Raw genomic sequence first — 9070 nt, forward strand, 5'->3', positions numbered from 1 at the left:
ACAGTGCCTTGCGAAAGTATTCGCCCCCCTTGAACTTTGCAACCTTTTTCCACATTTCAGGCTTCAAACAAAAAGATATAAAACTGTATTTTTTTGTGAAGAATCAACAACAAGTGGGACACAATCATGAAGTGGAACGACATTTATTGGATATTTCAAACTTTTGTAACAAATCAAAAACTGAAAAATTGGGCGTGCAAAATTATTCTGCCCCCTTAAGTTAATACTTTGTAGCGCCACCTTTTGCTGCGATTACAGCTGTAAGTCGCTTGGGGTATGTCTCTATCAGTTTTGCACATGGAGAGACTGAAATTTTTTCCCATTCCTCCTTGCAAAACAGCTCGAGCTCAGTGAGGTTGGATGGAGAGCATTTGTGAACAGCAGTTTTCAGTTCTTTCCACAGATTCTCGATTGGATTCAGGTCTGGACTTTGACTTGGCCATTCTAACACCTGGATATGTTTATTTTTGAACCATTCCATTGTAGATTTTGCTTTATGGTTTGGATAATTATCTTGTTGGAAGACAAATCTCCGTCCCAGTCTCAGGTCTTTTGCAGACTCCATCAGGTTTTCTTCCAGAATGGTCCTGTATTTGGCTCCATCCATCTTCCCATCAATTTTAACCATCTTCCCTGTCCCTGCTGAAGAAAAGCAGGCCCAAACCATGATGCTGCCACCACCATGTTTGACAGTGGGGATGGTGTGTTCAAGCTGTGTTGCTTTTCAATTTTGGTTTCATCTGACCAGAGCACCTTCTTCCACATGTTTGGTGTGTCTCCCAGGTGGCTTGTGGCAAACTTTAAACGACACATTTTATGGATATCTTTAAGAAATGGCTTTCTTCTTGCCACTCTTCCATAAAGGCCAGATTTGTGCAATATACGACTGATTGGTGTCCTATGGACAGAGTCTCCCACCTCAGCTGTAGATCTCTGCAGTTCATCCAGAGTGATCATGGGCCTCTTGGCTGCATCTCTGATCAGTCTTCTCCTTGTATGAGCTGAAAGTTTAGAGGGACGGCCAGGTCTTGGTAGATTTGCAGTGGTCTGATACTCCTTCCATTTCAATATTATCGCTTGCACAGTGCTCCTTGGGATGTTTAAAGCTTGGGAAATCTTTTTGTATCCAAATCCGGCTTTAAACTTCTTCACAACAGTATCTCGGACCTGCCTGGTGTGTTCCTTGTTCTTCATGATGCTCTCTGCGCTTTTAACGGACCTCTGAGACTATCACAGTGCAGGTGCATTTATACAGAGACTTGATTACACACAGGTGGATTGTATTTATCATCATTAGTCATTTAGGTCAACATTGGATCATTCACAGATCCTCACTGAACTTCTGGAGAGAGTTTGCTGCACTGAAAGTAAAGGGGCTGAATAATTTTGCACGCCCAATTTTTCAGTTTTTGAATTGTTAAAAAGGTTTGAAATATCCAATAAATGTCGTTCCACTTCATGATTGTGTCCCACTTATTGTTGATTCTTCACAAAAAAATACAGTTTTATATCTTTATGTTTGAAGCCTGAAATGTGGCAAAAGGTCGCAAAGTTCAAGGGGGCCGAATACTTTCGCAAGGCACTGTAGGATAGCCAGCCGTGTCGATGGTTCCCAGTGGGGTGATGAGAGTAGCGTACTATGGTGGTTTGAGAAGAGTAATAGAATGGTTCCACTTAAGTTTACTTCTCTAGAGACTTTACTTAGGACGGGCTATTCAGCCGTACCAGTGATTGTCCGGGAGGTGAATTTATCGTCTCAACCTCGTGTTGAGATTCAGAGTTCGAACCACTTTGGACGTGAGCTGCAGCTCCATGTCTCTCTGGTCTGATATTTTTTATTCTTAACCCATCATTGTATACAGTTTGTTCAAAAGGGGTGGTTCCGTCAGGCTGATACCCTGTCTGACCTCACTTAAGGGGGTGGTGACTACTTACTTGTACAAAGTTATAAAAACGATTTCCTCTTATAGTTTCTAAAATCACATCCCATCTCTTAACAAAAACACTTTCATAATTTTTAATATTTCATGCACAACGTAGAGGATGTAGTGTGTATACTTTTCAAGTTACAGTATTTCCTTTATAACATGTTTAATGACATCACCAAATAACAATCAAACCAACATCAGTGTTATTTTAGGTCGTATCTGACCCCCGTTCTATGTTAGAAATATTGTTCCAGTATTCGCTTTAGAACGTGTTAGTTTCGGCGGGAAAATGTCTGTGAAACAGAAGCACATTCCTGTGGTGAATATTGGAGAGGGAGATGCTGAATGTTCTGTCCTTAAGTTATTTTTAAATCCATGTATTCATTTTTTTTTGTCTTCCTCTCATTTGGTTCATTCTAATTTCAAACGTTTTCTCTTTAACCAGATTTATACATTCATCTTTCTCATAAAAGCAATCATAGGATAACTGAGGTAAATTAAATTAGCGTTTGATATGAGATTTCTACTTCCTTATTATGATGCCAGAGAAGATGATTAACCCTATAACTTAATTAAGTAAGTCTTTTAACTTTCTCACTTCCTAATTGGATAGCTGGAGTACAACAGAGAGTAAATACTGAGAGTTAATCACTAATTCTGCATCCCAAATGACACCCTATTCCCTATATAGTGCACTACTGTTTGGGCCCTGGTCAAAGGTAGTTCACTATATAAAGCATAGGGTGCCATTTGGGACTTAACCTATTCCTCCTACCTGTTCAGGGCCAATAGTAAACCTCGTTACAGCAGTCATCTCCACATACTCATTAGAGGTGGTTAAGATTTAAGGCTGATTTTGAGTTCTCCAGGAGTCCAGGAGGTCTATAGCAATACAAGTATTTAACACCTCTAACCTTGAAGGTGACCATATTTAGCGTTGCCTCTATGTTTTAGCAGAGCAGTCCTGTCAGTAAAAAAAGGCTAACCTTAATATCGAAGCAGATGGAGAAGTAGTGGTTGCATTTGGACAGAGAGAACCAGAGGCTGGCAGTGTAGTACAGGGACCCCAAAACACACACTAGCCAGAGCTCAGTATGTTAGAGACAGCTGGGTAGTGGGTAGTTGTACGACTGAGTCCTACGGTGCTCAGTATATTAACATAGAGACAGTCAGCTAGTACTGCCATGGAGAGAGAGGTTAGCCACTATATTAACATAGAGAGAGACAGCGCTGGAGCAGTCTGCCAAAGAGTGAGCAGAGAGAGAGAGAGAGATGAGCTGTCTTCACGGCGACTGTGTCCATACGTGTGTGTGACAGCTCCCAAAGCAGCCGGCGAGCGCGAATGTGAGGAGGAATACAGAGAGGTGCATTATGGTCCCAATCATTGATCGCTTCCTCCCAGGGGGCTGATGTCAGACCCCCCCAAACATATGAAGGGTTAACCCCTGACACGCCCCAGCATCCTCTGTTTTCAAACTCTCCAACTCCGGTCATCTGGCAGTTGAGTTGCACATCTGATAGTAAACCTTGCTTCGGTGCTGGGAAACGTGAACATATCGTGTTGAGTATATATTTAAGGTAGGGTGTAAATGGAAAATACTAAATCTGAATCTGTCTGTATCTAAAAGGTATTGAAAACAAGACATTGTTTCTGCAGGTAAATTGTCACATTCAACAGACACGAGAAGAAATAGGATCTCGGAGAGATAATGCTGTCCATTCATTCTGTATCCACCAGTCTTTTGCTTTCAGTGTTGGGCAGTCAAGTGGCTAACAGTGTGGAGCGGTGACAGGCTGTGTGTCCCCCCCTCCTACCCATCACACTCTCCACACCCACCCCACCTCCACCACACCCCATCCGCCAAACCCCTTTCCCCCTCGCAGCCAAGAGGCTGACGCTAATGTGACACCCTTCAAATAATTAGCAACAAACGCACTGCTGACTGCAAACAGCTCGCGCCCCTCAGTGGACTGTCACTAGTCATTAGTCTGGACCCACAGAGGGGACAGGCCCACGAGACGAAGGGTAGGGGGAAGGGGGGAGGGGGCAAATGACCCTACCCTTATTACAGAGGAGGGAGGGGAAGGGAAGCAACAGATCTTGAAGATATAGCAGAATATGCACGGAGCTGTAGGTTTTGTCGCTTTTTCTCTCTGCCTCTGTTTCTCTCTCTCGCCTTTTCTCTAAGGGGTAACCCTGCAGTTTGGATCTAGGCCCGTATTTATAAAGTGTTTCAGGTTACAAGTGCCGATCTACAATCAGGTAAATGTAATTTTTTTCATTGTGATACAGAAGGCAGAACTGATCCAAAATCATCACTCCTAGAGACGGACATGTCAGGTGTGCCCTTTGTTATCATTGTCCCCCTCTGGTGGTCTCTTCTTACGATATCTAACACAGGCACACCTGACCTTAGACAGCCTTTCTTCAATACCATTATTCAATCCCTAACACACAAACCCCTAGCCTGGTCCCAGATCTTTTATTGCGGCCTGTATAGTCTGATTGGTACCTTAACCTCTGACTGCCATCTAAAACAGGCCGCTTCGCAAATGGCACCCTATTCCCTATGTAGTGCACTACTTTGGCCAGGACCCGTGTACTACATACAGAATAGGGTACCATTTGGGATGCAGGCAGTATTAAAGTTTTCACTGCTCAATAACCACATAATGCAAAAGTTTAATCTGAGCGAGAATCTATTTCTGTCAAACTGGTGAACGCAACTCTTTAGTCACGAGAAAGGGGGTTGCATTATTTGACACCTATTCTTCACACATGGACCTGGCCACAATAACACATGCTCTAGTCGGCCTACCACAAATACCCCATTCCATAAGCATTAATGTAAGGTGGCAATATTAGGACATCCTCAGACTCTGCAGCCTCAGCCTTACCAAAGATAGCTTGGTAGGCTCAGGACCATGTCACAGCAACATATGGAGAACCCATCCCTTAATTTATAGTTAGAGTACCTGAAACCGGAGCAGTATTACCACAGGTTGTCATAGACCACTGGTAACTGTACTAATTGGGCTCAGGCCAGCAGAGGGAGAGCGAGAAAGAGCTACGCTGTGGCTTTATTCAGTCTTATCCTGAACCATGAAACCACAGTGCATGACACCCCTCCACGCTCAGAATAGATATGCCTATTCACTCTCATCGCAGAGATTTGACAAGCCAGACTGCTCCCACTGTGCAACAAAACCTCCTCTCTCTCTCTCTAATGTCTCTCTCTCTCTCTCTCTCTCTCTCTTTCAATCACCCACCCTCATTTCCCCTCTCCCCATCTTTTCACTCTGCCTTTCTCTCACAATCTTGAAGCTATGCTTGTTCAAATTGGAAAGTTCAACCAGCCACAAAGGACCTAAACGAGAGCGAGGGGACCTTGTATTGTTTAAAGACTCCAATCAAGTTCCAAAGCGATAAAGCTGAATTAAAGTCAGGGCAGGTGAGAGAGTTTAAATGGATAAGCTCAAGCCTTGGAATATGGCACTGTCACTAATACATGCTTAACATTCATATTTGATGTTAAGGGATAAAGGGGGCCACTCAATGAATGGTGGAATGAGGCTCTGGTGTGGTTCTCATTCTTCAGATGCACACACACACACACACACACACACACACACACACACACACACACACACACACACACACACACACACACACACACACACACACACACACACACACACACACACACACACACACACACACACACACACACACACACACACACACAGTCAGGTAAAGGTCTCCCAGTGGTGATCTGTGAGAGGCCCTCAGTTCAAACAGATCAATATGACACTGGCACGTCCCTCCGCCAACCAGGAGAAAACAATTAGAAGCCATCGATTCTGTGCCAGTCCCATCCATGAATATGCATGTGTCCTTGACCTTCCCTTGGAGAGAAGAGAGAGAGAGAGACCAGAATGACCAGAGAGAGAGAGAGAGAGAGTGACAGGTGATTTTTTTTCTCTTCCATCTAGGTAATTTTTACTCCTTCATTCGCAAAATCTTTAAATGTAGCTAACAACCATAATTGTTACATCTGGAAAGCGTTGTGTGTACACTTAGAGTTAGGGGTAACTTAAAGAACCCTGGAGAATCTCGAGGAACCCTGGAGTTCCTCAAGGAACCATTGCAGTCAATGGGTTCATATTTGCACTTTTGTCTAGTTGAGGGGTTCTCGGAGGAACCTTTAATGTCAATATAACAAAGGGTTCCCGGAGGAACCTTTTTGCTGGCGTATGCGGAGCACTTTTAATTTATTTCGCAGTTGGATTGTTGTGCCAAACTCAGAAGAAGGTAAAAAAATATGTGTTTTTCGGTGATGGCTTTAGGGGATGGCTAGCAATTTGTAAATAATTATCCATTCCTTTATGAGTACTATTTTAAGGTTGATCACTGACAGTTTTGTAGCTTCATTAAGGCTTATAGAGGTGTATGAGTTCCTCAAGAGCCTATGCAAATCCCAATGTTGGACTAGTTAACACTTTATTACTCTATGTAATCAACAATGTTAATATTATTAATATTATATTACAATGTGTAATATGCATACATATTTAAGGATATTTTTTTGCCGTGTAGAGTACAAACTTAACATGATGAATAGGAAATACATTTATTCTCATGGGTGGCCACACATTCCAAAAAGCCTCGCCTCCAATCTTCTGATAGGCTGCCGCCGCTACAATATCTAATTAAAAAGGTTAAGATTGAACCCCTCCCATCACAAAAAGGTGTTTGAACCAACCCCCTGGGCACAGACGTCAATAAAATGTCTATTCCACATTGGTTTTTCACGTCATTGCATTGAAATGACGTGGAAAGAACGTCGATTCAACCAGTGTGTGACCAGTGGGTATCTTTTTAACCTGAGAAGGTTCCCCCACAGTGGCACTCTTTTGAACCCCAAAATGTTATTCTAGGCTCCTTTACATTTAAGTGTATTTAACAAGTTGCTCACTGCATGAAATTCACTACATTTTTTAAGCGTTTGTGAAACACACTGCTATTTCAACGCCTCTAAAATATGTTTTTTTAAGACCGCTGCTCTTTTAAAGCCTGTTGTAGAGATCCCCAGATCCTTCATTGGGAGCAGCCGTCCCCTTGAGCTGCCTCTCCTTCTGCTTAGTGATGGCACAGACAGGGACATCTGCATTTTAGCACAGCCAATCTGCTTTTCCACACATACACACACACACACACACACACACACACACACACACACACACACACACACACACACACACACACACACACACACACACACACACACACAGAGAAAGACACACGTACATACAGCCCCTCTCTGCACTGACCTGACATTACTACATCCTGTGGCCAATGCCAAAGGGCGTGACAGGACAACCCTGGCCTGTGTCTTGTCAACACGTCACTTAGCGTTAGCATGGTACGGCTAATGCAGAGGGGTCACGATGACAACTGTCAACAGCCTGGTTTAATTAGCCACCCCATAACGTATGGGCAGGAGTTCATTCAGAGCCGTTATGGCAATGAATGTGTATACGGTTTACACAGTGTGTTTGATAAAAGAACATCTGTCCAAGTACACACTTGGGGAAATGTGTTTTAAGTGGAGGTGTGTGTGGTGGTACATGTGTGTGTGTGCTCGCACGTGTGTGCGTGTGTGTTTGCGTGTGTGTGGTGCATGTGTGCGTGTGTGTGTGATGTTGTGTGTATGGAGGTGTGTATGGGCAAAATCTGAGAGATGTCAGTGTAGAATGGACGTGTGTGTGTGAATCAGTGGAGGCTTATCATAGGAGGAAGGGGAGGACCATCCACCTCAGTGAATAAAAAAAACGAGTGAAATGTTTAAAAAACGGATCATTTTTAGATAAAACTATACTAAACATATTCACGTCACCAAATAATTTATAAAAACACACTGTTTTGCAATGAAGGTCTACAATAGCCTCAACAGCACTCTGTAGGGTAGCACCACGGTGTAGGTGGATGACAGCTAGTTTCTGTCCTCTGGATACATTGACTTCAATGCAAAACCTAGGAGACTTGTGGTTCTCACCTTCTTCCATTGACTTACACAGTAATTATGATAACACCCGGAGGATGTCCTCCAACCTATCAGAGCTCTTGCAGCATGAACTGACATGTTGTCCACCCAATCAAATGATCAGATAATTAATCTAGTACTGAAATCATAAGCTACAGCTAGTTAGCACTGGAGGGCATAAATGTGGTGAGTAGTTAACTCAAAGAGAGAAAGACAATCGTTGAACAGTTTTGAACGAATTCATTCATTCAAAAAGGAAGGAGACGCAAGAGAGACAGAGAGAGAGAGAGAGAGAGGGGGAGATAGATAGAGAGCTAGCTATATTTAATATTTGTTTCATTTTCACTTACTTAGCTAGCAAATGCAGCCTGCTAGCTAGTTTAGTGTACTCAAACACCCAGCTCAAACAGAGAGGAATGCTATGTTACCTAGCTGGCTATGGCTATCCAACACTAGAACTCTTTCAAGTCAAGGTAAGCTTTTGGTTGAATTAATTTGGGCTCCTGAATGGCGCAGCGGTCTGAGACACTGCATCTCAGTGCTTGAGGTGTCACTACAAACACCCTGGTTCAAATCCAGGCTGTATCACAACTGGCCGTGTTTGGGAGTCCCATAGGGTGACTCACAATCGACCCAGCGTCGTCAGGTGTTGGCTGTAAATAAGAATATGTCCATAACTGACTTGCCCAGTTAAATAAACGTTTTAAAAATAAAACATTTGTAGCCACCGGGCCCACCAGTGTAACTGCTAAACTGCTTGCTAACTGTACACTTTATTGCATAATTGTAGAGGGTTTACTAACATGTTAGTTCTAGTAGCTATGTTGTTGACTTGACGTTAGTTAATAGGTTGACAACGATGTAGGTTGTGTGTAGCGGTTAGCATTTAGGATATGAAGGTTTGGCTTGGAAAGTTTTTTTTTGCCTGGTCACAGACAGCTGATGTGTTGTGTACTGAAGTCCACAAGTGAAGGGAAAAGGTGAGAGGAGGAGAGCGCGTAGATGCAGGAAGGAATTAAACAACGATCTGGCTGCTAAGAAAGTGAACTGCTTTTGCATGTGATCAGGGATGTATTCATTCTGCCGATTCTGTTGAAA

This window comes from Oncorhynchus nerka, linkage group LG24, assembly GCF_034236695.1.
Source record: "Oncorhynchus nerka isolate Pitt River linkage group LG24, Oner_Uvic_2.0, whole genome shotgun sequence".
Taxonomy (NCBI): Eukaryota; Metazoa; Chordata; class Actinopteri; order Salmoniformes; family Salmonidae; genus Oncorhynchus; species Oncorhynchus nerka.